The sequence below is a fragment of the Polistes dominula genome, unplaced genomic scaffold (genome assembly GCF_049000335.1).
Source record: "Polistes dominula isolate Pdom_NZ unplaced genomic scaffold, Pdom_raw_medaka contig_24, whole genome shotgun sequence".
Taxonomy (NCBI): Eukaryota; Metazoa; Arthropoda; class Insecta; order Hymenoptera; family Vespidae; genus Polistes; species Polistes dominula.
The window spans coordinates 4968159-4987232 of record NW_028301150.1 but is presented as its reverse complement, the minus strand read 5'-3'; the positions used below and the strand labels follow the sequence as shown (position 1 = coordinate 4987232).

At 27.8% G+C, this 19074-nt stretch overlaps 1 protein-coding gene and 1 long non-coding RNA gene across 11 annotated transcripts in view; one reads left to right on the top strand and one right to left on the bottom strand.

Moving 5' to 3' along the window:
- Window positions 1-19074, bottom strand: part of ITP (ion transport peptide) — a 42052-nt gene that overhangs the window by 17308 nt on the left and 5670 nt on the right. The window contains exons 1-3 of one of the 8 annotated variants that reach the window (XM_089177777.1): window positions 16866-18090; window positions 10152-10310; window positions 9313-10073 (exon numbers count right to left, since the gene is read on the bottom strand). The exons of 1 other annotated variant lie outside the window; for it this stretch is intronic. The gene's annotated coding sequence lies outside the window, so the exon portion shown is untranslated. Of the gene's footprint in view, window positions 1-9312; window positions 10074-10151; window positions 10528-13051; window positions 13493-16865; window positions 18093-19074 lie in introns of those variants that run through there. 6 more of the 8 variants (XM_015319383.2, XM_015319379.2, XM_089177781.1 and 3 more) reach the window with 6 other exon arrangements.
- LOC149030811 (uncharacterized) lies at window positions 11-1290 on the top strand. Of its 3 annotated transcripts, XR_016178364.1 has the most exons (3): window positions 13-131; window positions 262-358; window positions 697-1290. It is a non-coding gene; the product is annotated as an uncharacterized LOC149030811 (long non-coding RNA). The 3 variants fall into 3 exon arrangements; XR_016178365.1 differs by having other exon boundaries at window positions 11-131; window positions 271-1290; XR_016178366.1 differs by having other exon boundaries at window positions 13-143; window positions 262-1290.

The window sequence follows — 19074 nt, the reverse complement described above, 5'->3', positions numbered from 1 at the left end:
AGTGTTCCGGCAGACAGCTTGGCGTCCTACGGTTCGCATTACGAGAAACCGTAGCCTTTCTCCGTCTTTCGTTCTCTCTCTTTCTTTCTCTTTCTCTTTCTATCTATCTTTCTTTATACAACTATGTATGCGTAAGTATGTATGTACGTATGTATGTATCTGTTTAACAATTTTTCTTTTTCCTTCTCTCTCTTTCTCTCTGTATTTGATTTGTTTCTTTCTGATTCTAACTCTGGTTTTAACTCTGGTGTATATAAGCAGAAGTTACAGCAGCAACAGCAACAGCAGTAATGGTTGGAATACTTGGGTATCTGTGTACGCACACTTTCCGTGCTTCTACTATCGTAGAACGTACTAGGTAAGTATGTACTAGGAGTACATATAACGTGTTTCTATGACGTTGCAAACTTGGTACTCCAGTGTCGCTCTGCTTCGCTCGGTTTGGCTTCACTCGTAGTCGGCCTTGATTTTGACGATACGACGGCCATCCTTTGCTGTATATCTCTCCCTGTCGTTTTTCATACCTTCTATTCTCTTTCTCTTTATTTTTTCTTGTATCCCTCTTTCCATTTGGTTGTATATTACATTTTTGATTGTTTAATAATTAATATAAATAAGTATCAGGTATTGTTATATTGTATACTTTGGTATGTTGCATAGTTAAGTATGTATAGTGGATATATTATAATGTTGCAGTTCACTGGGTTCAATTGTTGAAGTTATTAGTCTCTTAGAGAAAATATGCAAATTTGAAATACCTTAAACTTGTGAAATGTTCAATATTGTATATACAATAGTCAACACAGTACACTGTGTATATTCGCATAACTTATTGGCCAATATCCAGTGTATTTACTAATATCGTATAATATGTTTATAAATATTTCTTTTTCACAGATAATATTTGCAAAAAAAAAAGAAAAAGTAAATAATGATAAATTTTATTTAAAAATTTATAAATCATCCAGAATTATTCGAAACTTCAATTCAATCTAAATACATTGTTTTGCATATTGAACTGACGAGACAAGAAGAAGCTACGGAACGAAGATGAACGTGTTCTTTTTTTTTATCTTCTACATCGGCGTGATCGTCGAGCAAAATATATAAACCAGCTGCTCCGAGGTCTCGCTCGAACGATTTCGAGGGTCAAGTCGCGAACATACGTATTCATATATTGTATGTGTTTTATATATAAATAAAAATACATAATACAAGATATATATATATATAAGATGGGCTACAAATTTATAAATAATTGTAAAAATAAATTATTTGTTGTAAACCCTTTTTAAGGTTATTCTCTTTAAAATATATTTCTATAAAAATGTAAGTTTCATGTTTTCAAAAGTATAAGTTTAGAAATTTAAGAATAAAAAAAGTAATTAATTTTTTAAATCACTCAAGAACATCCACGATTCAACTTGTGTGTAGACATTTTTTTCTATATTTAAAAATTAGTAAAACTTTCTAGAATAATATTAGAGAAATGATTATAAGAGAGTTCGTGACAAGAACATAGACAACACGTAGCGTAACGAACAAATCATTGCGAGATATGCAAGTATTGTAATTCAAGTAGAGTAAATGCATTCGATCGAAACAGAATTCATATACGATCACGTGTATCGATCGATTCTCAATTCTTTCGATCCATGGTCGATCCATGATCGTTTATAGATATATACTACAAAAGTTATTTTTATATTTAGAAAATAATCAAATCATTTTATCGCTATAAAAAATAGATATTAGTATGATACGCGATTAATACGTCATTTTTTTTTTCGTTTAACACTAGATATACCAGACTAGTCATTTTGACTATATTATATTCACTATATCTAGTGAAAAATGTCTATAAATCCATTTATCTATTAAAATTATTATTGTTAAACATTTTTTGTTATTTTTTAAGAGTAAATAAAGATTGCAAGCCTCTAAAAGCATTTTTCTTATACACCAGTCATTTTGACTAGTGTGGTAGAAGTAAGTATACTGAAAATGGTGGTATATCTAGTGTAAAAATAATTCAAATTTAATGTTTCATTAGAATAAGATAAGAAAATAATTTAAAAAGAAATATTATATATTTATCGATGCAATATATTCGGGAATTTTAACAAAATGGCGACGTTACTAATTTGTTTCATATACAATGAATTACAGGATTTCATTCGCACTGTTTATTTGTATCTTGTGTTAGATACAAAACTCTTGCGAGACCAATTTTATTTTTATTTAATGTAAATCCAATTATATTTCTCAAATAATAAAATTAATATCAATTTGAATGTTAAATAATTATAAAATAAATTTATGTTTATAAGAATTTGGAAGACTTTTGTATTACAAGAAAATATTAATTATTTCAAATTTAAAATGGAAGCTGATACGAATATTCTTGTGACTCTTGAATTCCGAAATTCTTAAAAATTATAAACATTTATAGAAAACGTAATACTTGAAAATGAATGTGTCTTTCTAAGAAAATTAGATTTCATTGAGGTTAAATTTAATCTTTTATATTCTCTCTCTCTCTCTCTCTCTCTCTTGTCTCTTTATTATTATTAAGTTATATTTACCAATTTCTTTTTGTCATGATAATAATCAATAAACTTTCTATTACTTTCAATTAATATTTTAATTAAAAATATTGTTTATATGTTAAACTGTAAAAAAATATTACATTTCTAATACATCAATCCTTCTAATAATCATAATAACAATAATAATAATAATAATCAATCAATCAATATCTTTATTAATTTCAATCTAAACTAATTGTAAGTACAAATCTAAGAGCCCCCATAAAAGAGTGATTTAAAAACAAATAATAAAAAGAAACATAGAGAAAAGGAAGAGGAACAAAAAGAAGAAGAAAAAGAAGAAGAAGAAGAAGAAGAAGAAGAAGAAGAAGAAGAAGAAGAAAATGCAGGGTCAGCGAGTGACTTTGACGAAAGGCATTCCACAGGTGGTTTCGAACTCCCTACGTGCAACACGTGCGTAGTACGTATACCAAACCACACATAAACATATACAAATACACCTACTATACACCATTTATATATACACATATATATGTATATATATATAAACCGAAAAAGTCTCTCCCAAGCGATTTATACGTTTCCCAATGACGTCAATAATTCTTTGAAGTGTCTGTGTGTGACCAAGCATATCTTCTCTCTCTCTCTCTCTCTCTTTCTCTCTTGTTTCTTTCTTTCTCTTTTTTTATTTTTCTCTCTCTCTCTGTCTCTCTTTCTCTTTCTTAAGAGTTGTATTTCTAATGTCGATGCTCGCTTTACCCGGAACCCTTCTCACCGTTTCTATAAATAGAAGCGACCGAGAGATACGATAGTTCCTTTTCTCTGATATCTATCGATACATCGTACTCTTATATACTATTCGATAGTATAAAATATATTATATAAAATACATATTATAGAAATATTTTTCGAATAAGGGAAAACATTGTTCAGAAAGATTTTCAATTCTGATTGCATCTAAATTGATTGCATCTGCGATGTAAGTAACAGGCATGGACATTTTACCAATATATATTATATATATATATATATATATGTTATTGTGAAAGACCAAAATTAGAGAATAATAAGCTCCACATGGTGGAGTGTCAACATATACCAAATACGTCACTAAAAAACAGAATGGGTTTATTGGGGTTTATTTTTATACATTGATATTTCCGACATACTCCAAACGACCATGTTACGTATTCATTTTTTCTTTTTTTCATTAATATTTTTCTATATAAAAATTCAGTGTGTCACGTTGTTGGTTTTCAATGAATTTCTAAACTACTGAACCGAACTTATTAAAATTTTTGTTTATTTTGTATGTTTTTTTTTTAAACTTAGTATATAGGATAATTTTTATCGCGTTTATTTGTATTTTTTATTGCTAATTTAAAGATTATCTAGGTCTTTAGTTACAGTAAGTTTTCAATAGATGGTGTTGTATTACAATTCAATTATTTCACGTTTATGTCAGATTTACAACATATATATTTCCGTATATTATTATTTTATGTATTTCATTGTAATTGTGGTATTATTTTGTGTGTTATAATTTATTAAACAGTTTATAGAATAATATTAAATCAACATTTTATAATAAAGTCACAGTAACGCGTGGTCGGAGTATCCTAGTTTCAAAATATAAAAATTTATATAAATATCTATATATATTAATATTATTAAATATACTATCTTTCAATCTATTTATCTCCCTCTCTCTCTCTCTCTCTCTCTCTCTCTCTCTCTCACTTACTTTCACTCTCTTTTTGCTACCCTTTTATCTATCTATCTACTTCTCTTTCTTCTTCTTGTTCTTAAGAGAGCCTTCTGGAAAATGGACTATATAGTATGCGTTATACGTAACTAACACATAAGTATTGTATATGTTTGGGTGGATGTCGTTGATGAAAGCATTTAAAGTACGATGACGTTGGTTCGTTTACAAAAGTTCTCTTATAGAGCACTAAAGCTTTCTTTCTTTCTTTCTTTCTTTCTCTTTCTCTCTCTCTTTTTCTTCTGGAGATTTTGGAGGCTGTGTCTCTCGACGTTCGAGAGGTCGACTCGATCTCGAGACCGCAGCAGAGTGCGGTTACGCGTAAAGAACAAGCTGAGAAGGTAACTCGATATACCTCGTACACTCGTGCTTGTGGTTTTGTTACGCTCGCGCATTTACGAATATCTCTCTCTCTTTCTCTCTTTATCCTTCTTTTCTGATTTCTATTCTCTATTTTAAACGTTGCATTATTAGTTTTTAACAACGTCCCTTTCTCCATTATTCTTTCTATTTATCTTAAAATTCGTAATTTTTTCTTATTATTATTTTTCTACAAAGTAATATTGTATTATAAGAAATTTTTTTTTAATACTCCACGATTTACATAAATCATTGGTTCAGATAAATTTTTTAATAATGTTATGTTGATTTTTCTTTTTTTCTCTTTTTTTTCATTATTATTATCATATTATGAATTTAGTTTCAATAATGTATTTTTATCTTTCTTTCTCTCTCTCTCTCTCTCTCTCTTTCTTTCTGGTTAGAATGTATTATAATTTATATAATTATGTTCCTTTTTTTTTACAACATCTACGTAAATCCTGTCCTTTTTCTTTTTTTCTAATAATAATTGTGGCATTACTTCTTGTGCAATTTTTTGCTAGTTACTAGTATATCTACTTTGTGTGTACCATAACTTTAATTAGTTACAACGTAATTATTAACGTATAGTGTATATCCTTGGTATGGTTCAATAAATTTGATTCTTCCTTTCTCTCTCTCTCTTTCCTTAGTATTTCTAAGTTCAACGTATAATCTTTAATAAATATCAAGTTTATATATATATTTTTTTTATACTTTAATTAGTTACACTATAATTTTCTGCTTTTAGCTTTTTTGTTTCTCATAAAATTTTTAACTCTCTCTCTCTCTCTCTTTCTCTTTCTCTCATATTTCTAACTTTATAATTTTTCTAATATCAACTTACAATTTTTTAATAAACGTCTCTAGAGTAAATTTCTCTCTCTTTCTCTCTCTACTCTTTTATATATTTTATACAACCAATTACATACATACAATAATAAAATGTTCAGTTTTCACGGTATTTTCATTTTGATTAATGAAATATTATCTTTCCTTTTTTATATCTCTTCTTTCACTCTCTCTCTCTCTCTTATATTTCATTAAACTTAATTTAAAATTTCTAAATATAAATCTTTTTAATTAATTTCAACTCTTTAACTATATTTTTCTAATTGAAATTGCACGTACGTACCTAATAAAATGTTTCGAAGTAAAAAAAAAACAAAACACAAATCACCTATCCTTACTTTTAATCCATGAAATTGAATTTGAATCTAGTGAAGAAACATAAATATTTCGTTAAGATGACGTAAAGATTATTTATCATTAAATTCTCCTTTACCTTTTACTAGATTATCAACTCTACTCTCGAGCTACTCACGCGCGTCACGTTTCACAATTCAATTAGCTCAGGGGATATCGACGTCATTCGTCTCGGCGTGCACACGCCGCACACCATTGCCGTTCTCCGGGTGCGTAGACGTCGTTCCTTCTCAAACCAGTTTTCGATATTACGTGTTTGCCTTTTCTAATCCACAACACACCGTTAAATCTTGATTCCAAGAGAGAGAAAGAAAGAAAAAGAAGGAAAAACATTCCCTTCTTCCTTTTACCTATCCCCCATATATATATATCTCTCTCTCTTTTCAATAGAAATCAATAATCTTATCTTCTTTTTATTATTATGCAATAATCAAAGGAATTTCTCTCTTTTTTTTTTAATCGTAATATATTATATCCGTAAAGAGTAATAATAACAAAAAGAAAAAAATTAATAAATAAATAAAGAAAAAAAAGATAAACATAAATATGTTATATATGTTATATATATAACAATGGCCGGATTTGGTATTTGCGGCAATGAACTTCCGAGTTCCTAATGCCAACTAATAATAATAATAAATAATAATGTTATATGCATATATATAAATATGTTTATGTTGTTTTTTTCTTTCTTTTTTGTATAAAATTGTTTTTGTTTTATTTTTAAAATCTCTTTTTTCTCGGATTAAAGAAAACACTTTCCTTTAAGTTTGTATCTATCTCTTTCTTGTGAGAGAGAGAAAGAGAGAGAGAGAGAGAGATGGTATGCATGTGAGAGAATAGAGTGCGTGTGTATGTGCGTGGGTGAGTTTGAGCGTACGCCTGAGTCAGCTCGCGTGTTGGCCCTCTGCACGGTCGTGGCCAAAGGATTCTCTGAATGAACTCTAAAGATAGATCCCCTATGTTCTTCTCCCTCTCTCTTTCATTCTTTTTCTTTCTTTTTCTTTATCTTGATCTTTCTTTCTCATTCGTTCATTGGTTAGTTCTTCTTGTTTTCTTTTTCATCTTCTAGTCCCTACGAGTCAGCCGCCGAGCACGTATCGTACCATGGGATCGCAAGAGTGTTCCTTCTTCGATCTCTTATTCTTTGTTCTACTATCCTTTATTTTTTTTAATTTTTATTTTTATTTTTTAATCATAGTTTTTCTTCATTTGTTTATTTTATTTTATTGAAAATGCTTCTAAAACTACAAATTTTTTCATATGTACTTTATTGGCCGAGAAAAACGCAACACACTGTATATAAATATTTAACACTAGATATACCAGACCAGTCATTTTGACTAGTCGGGCCATTTTAATTCAAAATTTCTACTTCATGTAACATTTGATTTCTGTAAATAATTTCAAAATGTCTATAAATCCAATTATCTATTAAAATTATTATTGTTAAACAGTTTTTGTTATTTTTTAAAAGTAAATAAAGATTACAAGTCTCAATAAGCATTTTTTTTTATACACCAGTCATTTTGACTAGTGTGGTAGAAATAGGTATACTGAAAATGGTGGTATATCTAGTGTTAAACAAATATAAATATAATATAATATAATTATTAATATATGATATATTATAGTATTTTATATATAAAAAAAGAAGAAAAAGAAGAAGGAATGAGATTCGTTAAATATTTTCTACTTTTTTTGTTGTTGTTGTTTTTTTCCTGCTATCGTCGAAATACTAATTATTCTTATTAATTTTGTATTGCGTCACCATTTTATTTAGCATTAGGTTTTTTATAAGATTTTTTTTGTTCTTTCATTTCAATTATCCTTTGAATATTTGTTTATTTATATAAATGTATAGATAAAAACTGTATTATACAAGAATAGTTTTAAAATTACTAGTCACGCTATTATGATGATTATTAAATAATAATAATAATAACAAATGTCACCGTTCCTTGTTTTTTTTCTTATATTCTCCTTTACTCATAGTTAATATATGTATGTACGTACATTAAAAAGAAAAAGAAAAAAAGGAAGATTATATTTTTTTGCGATACACTTCTAAACACACACACAGTCTAATATTTATTTTTCTTATACACGATTAACACTAGATAGAATTTATAGATATTTTTAAATAACAAAACGCTTAATTATTTACTAGAAATCAAATGTTACTTTGAATTAAAATGGCCCGACCAATAAAAATGACTGATCTGATATATCTAGTGTTAATAATACTTCTAATAGACATAATATATTAGGAATATTATTATAATATCTTTTAATACTACACTTCTAATCACTCTACTAATGATTACTAATCCATTATTTAATATAAATCTATCAATACTACGTAGACATTTTTTTGTCTAGTCTAATGATACATTTGGTAATGAAACTTGAATAATTTCTTTTTTCAACGATCATCTTTTAGATTGATCTATAAACCGATCTAATATCAAATTAATGATGATATTAATTTTAAAACACAAATGATAATTCACTGATAGATAATGAATACTATTACAAAATTATTTTTAGACTATTTTATCAAGCATAATATTTATTTTCTACCAATCCTCTCTTTCACAAACTCATTGACACGAACCAGAACACGTTGATAAGAATTTTCTAATATTGAAATATGAAATATCGTGTCATCATTCATAGAAGAAATTTTCAAGTTAGTACGAAAGAAAGTAGGATCGTTTACACACTCGATTAAACTCAAACGATCTACGCACATATAGATAAAATAATCGTATCAACGCGTCGATAGTTGATACAAGACTAAAATTATTTCTCTCATGTAAGAAGAACTCTTTCGTTGGTTTGTGAATTGCGTGGGTCGCGATAGAAGGACAAGGAGAACGAGCAACTGAAAAGGAGCAAAAGGATCTTTCTCACAAGAAAGTCTTTGGTGCCCTTACCTTTACGCGGGTACAGGGTTGCTTACTTGCTTACTTCATGGTAACCGGCCTTTTTAACTATATATATATATATTTGGAATGTTTTCCTTGTTTGTAATTTTTTATTTTTTTTTTTTAAATTTCCTATGACTAACACAAAAATTTGTCTATCTTTCATTGTAAATCTAGAAGAGGTATGTGCTATAAGAAAACACGTTTAATATTTTACCTAAATTTCATCACACCACCACCAACCCCGCCCCCAACCTTTTTTTTTATCTATCATTACTTCCTGAATTATTATCAATAAACCTATGATACGATTTATTTGTGTAAGAGTTAAAAACGATCACCTCTTCCCAGAAAAAAAAAAAATAGATAAAAAAATGTGAGGACAATCTTATCACGTTATTATGAAATTTTCACGTTGACATCTGTCACGAATGTTCGCCAAGGCGTTATTAATTGTTAACGATTAAAAATAGAATTAAATGTATCATAATATCGAACTTACTGGTTTAGAAAATAAAAATGGACGTGTGTGTGTTTGTATTTCCCTTTCTTCTTTTTTTTTCTTCTTGCACAGTCGTCCCTCTCGTCAGATCTCGTAGACGTTTCGTATAGTTCACGCTCTCTTCAAGCGCACCAATCTCCAGAGAGTAAACGAAATTAGGTCTCTCGCACAGCGCGTATTCTCGATCGAAAGGATCCTGTCGATGATATAGCACTCTCTTTAAAAACCTCCACTCTTTTCTTTTCTTATCTTCTCTTCTTTTTCTTACTTTCTTTCACTTTAAATACACTTTCGTCCTTTTCTCAAAAATGTTATCCAAGAAGAACCATAGGAGAGAGAAGAGGTCAACAACAACTATATATATAATTCACTTTGCCAAAATTATAGAAAAAGAATTCAATGAAACTTCTCCAACCCCCCCAATAAAAAAAAAAAACAAATTAAAAAGATTCAAAATATAATTTTTAAATTGATCAACACACAATGTCACAGGTGATAAATTTTTTTGTTAATCCAAATAATAATAATAATAATAATAAGAAGAAGAAGAAGAAGAAGAAGAAAGAAGAAGAAAAAGATTAAGATCAAGAATAAAAGTAAGAATAAGAATAAAAAGAAGATCAAAAAGAATAAGATCAATTGGAAAGCGTCTAGACACTGTTCGTTTCACAGAGAGTATTCTCTCTTTCACTACCTATTTACGTTCCTCTCTCTCTCTCTCTCTTTCTCGTAGAATAAAAACACACGTGTGCATGGACGAACTTGATAATAAATATATATATATATATATATTTATATATATATTTATATATATATTTATATATATGATGAGTGCGTACCTCAATTGGAAGTTGCGATATAGTTTGTTTTTATTTTTTTTAATTTTTTTTTTTAACTAAACGGTCTTGTGTCTCTCTCGAAAGTAGAAAAAGAAATAGAAGAGTCTTATTAAAGTAAACGTCGTTACGAATCGTCAATTATAAATCTGAACTTTTTTTCTAGCAAAGAAATATGTAGGTATATATATGTTTATATATATATATATATAAATATATATATATATAGTAAAGAAGAGATGCGTCTGTCTCTTGTGGAGGTTCGGGCTAACATTAACTAGCGCGGACTGCAGCCGCTTATAATATGGCCGAGGCGCGAACCAATGAGAACTTGCGCTCTTCCCGAGGCCCCCTCCCCTCCTCTCTTCCTACACGGCCCTCCTCCTCCTTCTTTTCCTCCTCCTCCTCATCCTCCTCCCCCCACCTCCTCCTACTACTACTACTACTACTACTCCACCTCCTCCCCCTTCCCCTTCCTCCTCCTCCTCCTCCTCCTCTTAACTCCTTCTTTCTCCTCAACGCGAGAGAGCCTGGACCCTCCGCGTGTTACTCTCGATCGGCGTTTCTTCTTCTTCTTCTTTTTTTCTTTCTTCTTCTTATTCCTCCTCCCCCTTCCCCTCCTCCTCCTCTTCATCCTCATCCTCCTCCTCACCATCACATCGACCATCCACGAGCAGCGCACGGTTCTTCTTCTTCTTCTTCTTCTTCTTCTTCTTCTTCTTCTTTCAAAGTTCTCCTCTTCTCGACGTGCCTGATCTTCTTCTTCTTTTTCTTTTTCTTCTTTTTCTTCTTCTTCTTCTTCTTCTTTTGAATGTGAGTTTGATTCTGTTTCTGATTCTTCTGATTCTGAGTCTTCCATGAGATATCAACAATGATTGGTTATTGGTTATTGTTTATATACACCGAAGACAGGAGAATTGAATATTGGATTGCTACGTGTATTGTTTATAAAGTATCAAAAATATAGCATGTAAATTTGATGGGGTTTTTTTTGAATGGAGGAAATTGGACAAAATGTATAGTACGATTCAATAGTTCTGGGGATCGGTAGAAAGTGAGTAATTGTAATATAGCGTCAGTGCTGATTGAGCTTCGTTTCGTTTTGGATTCTGATTGGGAGTTTTTATGCGGAATCAAAAAATTAAAAATATGTTTGTTTTTTTTTATACATGGCAAAAGGAAAGAGAATGAAAGGAAAAACAAAAGAGGTTTAAAATTTGTAAAATTGTTATAAGATAAAAGATTTGATCAATGGTCGACTGAATTGTATTAGAAAGTTTTTGTTTAATATTTTCGTTAACTTGTTATACGTGTATAATTTTTGTCTTCTTCCTTTTATGCGAAATTATTAATGAAAGTGTAACATATAAATGAAATGATTAATTACAATATGGCGTCAGTGATCAATGGCCACAAAATTGAAATCTCTTAACGATATTTTAATAGTTTGATTGATATTTTCATATAATTTTCTTTATACAAATAATTAATCCTTATAATTATCTTTACTTTATATGAAATCACAAACAATTGAAAGTATGTCTTAAAAATTGAATAAAGAATAAACGAATAGCTTGGAAGATTATTGACAAAATAAATATGGCGTCCCTGAATCGAAAGAATTCTTTTAGCTTGATTAATGTATTTATCTGCCACTTTATATATATTCGTCACTTTTATAAATGTATTAGATTGTTTTTTTCGTATCAGACCATATTGACTGTAGAAATTATATATTACTAAACTCAGAAAGTATGTATATACTAAGAAATAAGTAATTATAATACGACATCAATGATAACTAAATCAAACAATTTGTTCGCTCGATTAAAATGCTTAGTAATTTAATATATACCGACTAATCTTAAAAGCTTATTATATATTTATGTTAAAATTTAAATTTGATTATATATATAGAAAATTAGAGAATCTTTGTAAATTTTGTAATAAATTACATATTTACAAATTTCAATTAAAAAGATTATCAAAAAATTAGGTTTATTGATAAATATTATAAACCAAATTTATATTATATTTATTTTATTATTTTTTATTATTGATAAATAATAGACCAAATAATTTCTTTATTATTAACGCAAATAATGTTCCAAATGTAATTAATTATTATGAACAAAAGTTATTGAAAATCATGTCGATCATAGGAAAAAAGGTTCGATTAAAAAATTCCGAGGATTTCTTCAAGAATAACTTAGCGTAAACTGAGCGAAAGGTTGCATCAACCTTTTCGAGTCGTTGTATTTGTGTTTATGTATGTGTGTGTTAGAAATCCACGAGAGACGTTTATCGGCCGATGTACGTGCTTATTATTAAAAGGTTCTGCGTAACGAGTCGCCCGCCCCTCCGCTTTCCCGTTAAGCGTTCGAAAAAGAGAGCTCGCAACGGAAAGTGGTTTTACGTACGTGTATACCTACATACTTTACTTTACTCCACATTCTTTACTAGTCAATTGATCCTTCTGTGTAAATTTTTTTCTTCACTCTTTTTTTTTTATTCTTTTTATCGTTTTATAAAAACTTTTTTGCATTTTACACTTTGTGCAAATCACTTTCGAAAAAAAAAAATAAAACAACTTATATATATATATATATATATATATATATATAAATTGTAAATTATAATAATTAAAATATTATATTTAAATAGATATAATGAAATATATAATTTTTATAAATGTACAATGTGTAAAAAAATTCACAAACAAATAATAATAACATATTTACGTTTGACTTAAACAATGTTATCACAAAAAATCATTTATCTATATGTATAACCAGAAAATAATATAATACCGCCTATCAGTAACTTGTCGAATAAATTGAAAAAAAAAGGAGGATGATTTTAAATAAATGATTAAATAAAAAGACGGAACACTTGATACATACGTTTGATATCAGCAATATAAATTTGTGCGTTGTTTCGTTGATTTGACAATCTCCGAGTTGAAATTGTAGAGTTTAGAGTTGAATTGATTTACGTGAAAGAGAACAGAGTGAAAGAATACAAGAAAAACAAGATGAGTGTAGCGCGTAGAAGTCTCTTTGAAAGTCTGAGTATCTTGACCCGTGTCGTCGTAGTCTTTCTGTAATTGTAGTTGTAGTTGTAGGTGTAGAAAGAAATGTAGTTGTCTCTCCTCGTAAAGACGTAGTTTATTATAGCTTTTGGGACACACACAGAAACCTTAATTCTTCGAGTTTCATTTATATTTTAAGAGTTTATTCCTTCATTCGTAAAATACATATTTCAAAGTAATCTACGTCCGTTTATTCTTCTATCGTTCATTCGTTCGTTCATTTGAAGTTTTCTCGAACACGATCGTTCACAGACTAAACGTAAGAGAGTGCATTTAAAACGTGATTCGTATAAATGGTAGCAGGATTTCTTGTCTCGGGCAAGTTCAACACCCACGTATTTACACTATCGTTATAACAAGTATTTCTCAACAGTTCAAATTGTTTCTCTTTTTTATTTTTCTTTCTCTAAACTCGTAATACTAATTTGATCTTTGGCTTATATTATGGATATAAGATTGCAATGGGTTATGTTAGTTCATTGACAAAATATTTAACAAATTTTATGATTTAGTGATACGAATATTATAAATTAAAACGATGTCATTAAATTATTGTATTCCTCAACCGTTACAATACCCTAGTAGCACAAAATATTGAAAAATATTGAATATACATGTGTATATAATATTTATTATTTAGTATTTAATATTAAAAAGAGATTTAATGTCTTTTAGGGATTAACTAAAAGGAATAGTTTCTATTATTGTTTCTCTTAATTTATTTTATCTTTGATTTATATTTACTTCTATGAATTTATTACTTTTTTTTTTTTAGTATAATGTGTCGCTGATTGAAAAATATTAACTTGTTTTATGATGTTAATAATTTGATTTTTTCATGATAATAATAAACACGTTAATTATTTTGTGGTTATTATAAATAAGATAAATTTTGTTAATTCTTTGTACTAAAAATCATAAATAAATTGATATTAAATTAACTAATTTAAGTCCTTATAGTTAGAATAATGTTTGACATGTTTTTCCATTTTTCAAATTATAAAAATTGAATTAGAGTAAATTTGTAATTAAGTGATACATCAAATTAATTATACGAAAGCTATAAATCGGACACATTTATTATCATCATCATTATACACCTATAAAACAAGTTTTATTTTTATTCTTTAAATCTTTCAAAGATATTATAGAAAATCATGAATTATACATTATCATTTTAAATGAATAAAAATTGAATTTTATTTGAATCATTACAGATACATTTCTGAATGATCGATCTACCAAGAAACCAGTAAGAGATTTAAATCATGTTATAACGTTTAAATGCTAATGATTACGGATCTCAAAACATGATAGATATATCACGTGAAAATGAGTAATTTTATCGTACGATGCTTATTACAATTTAATCGTTTAATGTCTTTGCGAGTGGTTTTTTTTTATATCTATTATCTACTTTTTTTTTTCCAACGAAACGATCTATTGCATAATGCACCGTAAGATCACGTCAATCAAGACTTTAAGGAAATATGATTCATTCGATAATACTAACGAAAAGGTAAAATTACTTAATCGATTCGATCTTCCTATTATATGGAAATAATTAAATTAATGGAATGTCTCCCAGTTTCTGTCATTTTTCATTCGATCAATTAGATAAAATAAATCACATTTCTAGTATTTATAATTTTTACAATTTTTATAAATGTGAATAATATTTTTTTTATTTTTTTATAATAACGATGATAACAATTATTTGTGAAAATAATAGAAAATTATCAACTATTATAAGTAATCTAATATTGTGTGTATTTTCATTTTCTAATCTTGACAAATAAATATCATTTTTAATAATAATAATACGTTTAGTATGATATAAGAGTCAACTGAGGGTTTAAAAGCAAATTCTATTTCCAAGTAGCGTAATGAGATTGGGTTTTATGATAACAAAAGAATAAGAACAATTAGCCAAAGATCTGATTGACATTTCTAATTGCTCGGTTACATCCTTGACGTCATTTTACAATCATTACATATCATGACATTAAATACTGTCTTAAGTCTTCTTCGAATAAGAGATTAAAGTTTAAAAAAAAAAAAAAAGAAGTTAGAAATAACCTTTTCGTTGTTTCTGTTCTTCTGTCAACAATTATCATAATTTTCATTGAATCTCGATTATTATTGCATTAAGTATTTATTTATGTTAAGGTATATCTTAATGGAAGAAGAAAAAAATAAAAATGTTCTTAATCTAATCAATCAAGGGTAGATACTATGATGATAAATAACTCGTGCGATTTAATTCACGTGAATGATTTCACTTTCATTCAAACTATATAAAATACCATAGATATCTATGTGATTACTTTCTAAAAATCATTAAGAATATTTTCAAATTAATTTTTTTTTTTTAAATAATATATTATCAATGAATTCTATACATTTTCCTTCGAATTTTAATGAAAATTAATTTTTATTTTAAATATGACTAATTCATGAGAGTTACTATCAGTTTTATACAAATGTCAAAATTTGTCTTTTTCAGAAACATTGGAAAACTGTCGAATCGATTTTATCAATAAAAAATTTCTAACTTAACTTGAAAAATTTTAATTAGAAATTATAGAAATAATATTCGACATTTTATAAGATCATTTATTCGATTTCCAATTGAAAATTAAAAACTTAAAATAAGAAACATTGATCAAATCATCATTTGAATTCTAATAATAAAAAAAAAAAAACCAAGATAAAATTGGTAAAGTTTTTAAATACATATATACTGTATATAATAATTGTATAAAAAATTGTAAAGATAGTATATAATAATACAAAGATTGTATATAATAATACAATCATTCTTTAAGGAGTAACACCATTATAGAATTTTCAAAAAATCGATTTTTTGTTTTTTAGCTTATAGTGTACTTTAGACATCTAAAAACATTATGCACTTGGTCCCAAAGCAAAAAGAAATTTTTAACATGGCGAAATTTTATTTTTACGAAGTGCCTTAAAGCGCTTCGAATAGTGATAACAAAACTTTAAACGCGTTTTTCTCGAAACTACATTTTTAAAACTGGGTGGACTCAGAACTCGACCATCATTAAACCGATTGACTTGAAATTTTGAAGATAGTTTGATAGTTATATTTTCTACAGAAGAACATATCCGATTTTTAATTGAATAAAAACTTTTTTTTGTATAAACAATTTTCTATATATTTTTTGTTGTCGAAAAGTCGATTTTTTTATTCAAAGTTGCGCCATTTTCCCAGAATTTGACTTAGAGAAAAATCCGTATGTACTTCTCAAGATAATAGTACATGGATTAAGAATTGCTTTTATTTTTTATTCTAGGTCTTATAGTTGCCCAGGTATGAGTCCGCCCGTTTTACCAAAAAGAAAAAAAACAGGGTTTGGTTCAGCCACGAATACCGACGCCATTTTTTATCTAAAATCAATCAAAATATTTGTTTGCATAGTTCAATATATGATTAACCAACCCTCAAAAAAGAAATTCTATTCCTCATTTAGTTTTCACAAAAAAAATTCCCAAAGAAAGGCTTTTTTTCAGGCACTATAGTGATGTTACCCCTTAAATGATAATTACTCAAAAAAATGAATTTATCAAACACGATAAAATCACATTTATTAATTTCTCACCTTGAATAATCTCACAATAGTCTGCAAAACGAAATACTTGTTGGCCTTTGGGGTTGCTGCACTTAGGCGTTCGAAGTGAATCAATGATATCCAAAGAAGATAATAAAAGAAAAAACTGAGTCTCAAACAATAAGAGTCTCAAATAAAAATCTATTTTAAAATGTAGATATTGATAAATGCTTGACCAAACGTAAATAATAATAATAATAATAATAATAAAAAGTATCCACTTAGTCTGATAGATGAAGTTTAGATTGAAATGATTAAACTTACAATAAAAATAACTTATTAATTCGTAAGTTATCTTGTATTGTCTTATCTTTTCTCTCCTGTCTCTCTTGTACACGTACATATACATACGCACAAATTATAAATGATAAAAACAAAATATCAAATATTTTTCTAAATATACCAGATGTAAAATAATTACACATACACACACACGCACAGTTACATACGTAGAAATGCGAATGCGCGCGCACAACAAACACACATAAGCACTTGTTGGTAACACAATAGTTTGATTTCACTTGTTCCAAAGGTAAGATGTAATATTCAACCATTTTCACTTTTGAAACTTAAAACGTAATATATCGTCAAATTAAGTTGTGCGGTGATAAATGTTAAATATCTATAGCCCTCCATGACGTGTAATAATTTATATTTATATTTTTAATTTTTTTAGATTTTTTGTAAAATAACACATAGTCAATTAGAGTTAAATGTTAATAATATTTATGATCTCACGTTAAAGTTAATATATATTTTTATATTTTTAGTATTGTTTCTTTTAAATGTTTCTATATTATCTGTTTCTCTCTCTCTCTCTCTCTCTCTCTCTCTGTTTCTTTAATTTTTAGTTAATGAACTTTGTAAGATTTTTCTAAGATAGTAATGGTATATATAGTGATTTTATGAGAATTTGTTAGTTAGATTGTTGGGTAGTCGTGCGAAAAAAGTATTTTATAGCAGGGACTGACTGACTCTCTCTCTGACTCGATCAGAGTGCTCTGATGGGTTTAATCTCTGTATCCGTGCCAGTCCGTGTACCCTCGAACCAATTTTCTCACGCTTTGTAAATCGCCGACTCGACATTGTCGACTCTCGATATTATCTTTCTATCGAAATTGTCTATACAATTATATATAGATATATTATATTTATATTTATATATTTTCTTTTGTTCGAAAAATAATCATAATATTAGGTAATAATAATCCTCTTTTCCTATTTACAGTATTTATACAATTTTTCTTTTATTTGAATCGTAAGTTTTAATTTTAAATTGAGAAATTTCTTCAATATTATTATATTTCAATTATTAACAAATGATCAATTAATATATTCAATTCATAAAATAATGGTCCACGTGGAATAATATTTTTTTTTATCTTCAGGTAATTATAATAATCATTGTTTGAGTTTATATCAAATTCTGTTGATAATTCTACAAAATTTCTTGAAAATTAATACAAAAATTCTCTTCGAAAAGAGTAATCTTTCCTTGTTTATTTTTATTTTTATTTTTTCCTTCGATTTTTCTTCTTCTTTCTTTTTATATCTTTTTTCAATAAATTCGTCTTTTTTAATCGACCATTTTACAAACAAACAAAAAATAAATTTGCACACTCTTAAACGTTGTCAAAATACATTTCTAATTTCTTCGAAATATTGAAATATTTTCTTTTAAAAAGCAAAATATGTCTTTTCGATTTTATGAAATAAAAAGAAAAAAAAAATAATAATAATAATAATAATAATCGGTGTATACTTTCAGTTCACGTACAACTGAATGAAAAAAAAAAGAAAATGTTGTTTTCTTTTTTATTTTTCTATTTTATTTCATTTTTTTTTTTTTTTGTTGATTCATTTCATTATCCATCGAGTATGTAAACAAAAAATTTTCTATGATGAACGAATAGAATACACTTAAAATAATTTGAAAAAAAGACGACATGTGATAGAAAAAAATATATAATTGGAGAGATCTCGTTAGATCGAAGAAACGATCAACATTGATGATGATAACGATATACGATGAGGACGATGTAGAAGAAGACAACAACAACGACAACAAGGTTGACAACAAGTACTACGACGACGACGACTACAACAACGAAAACGAAAACGAAAACGAAGACGAAGACGAAGACGACGAGAAACTCCGCACAACGAGATGCACACTGAGAGCTTTGTCTATCGTGTTGAC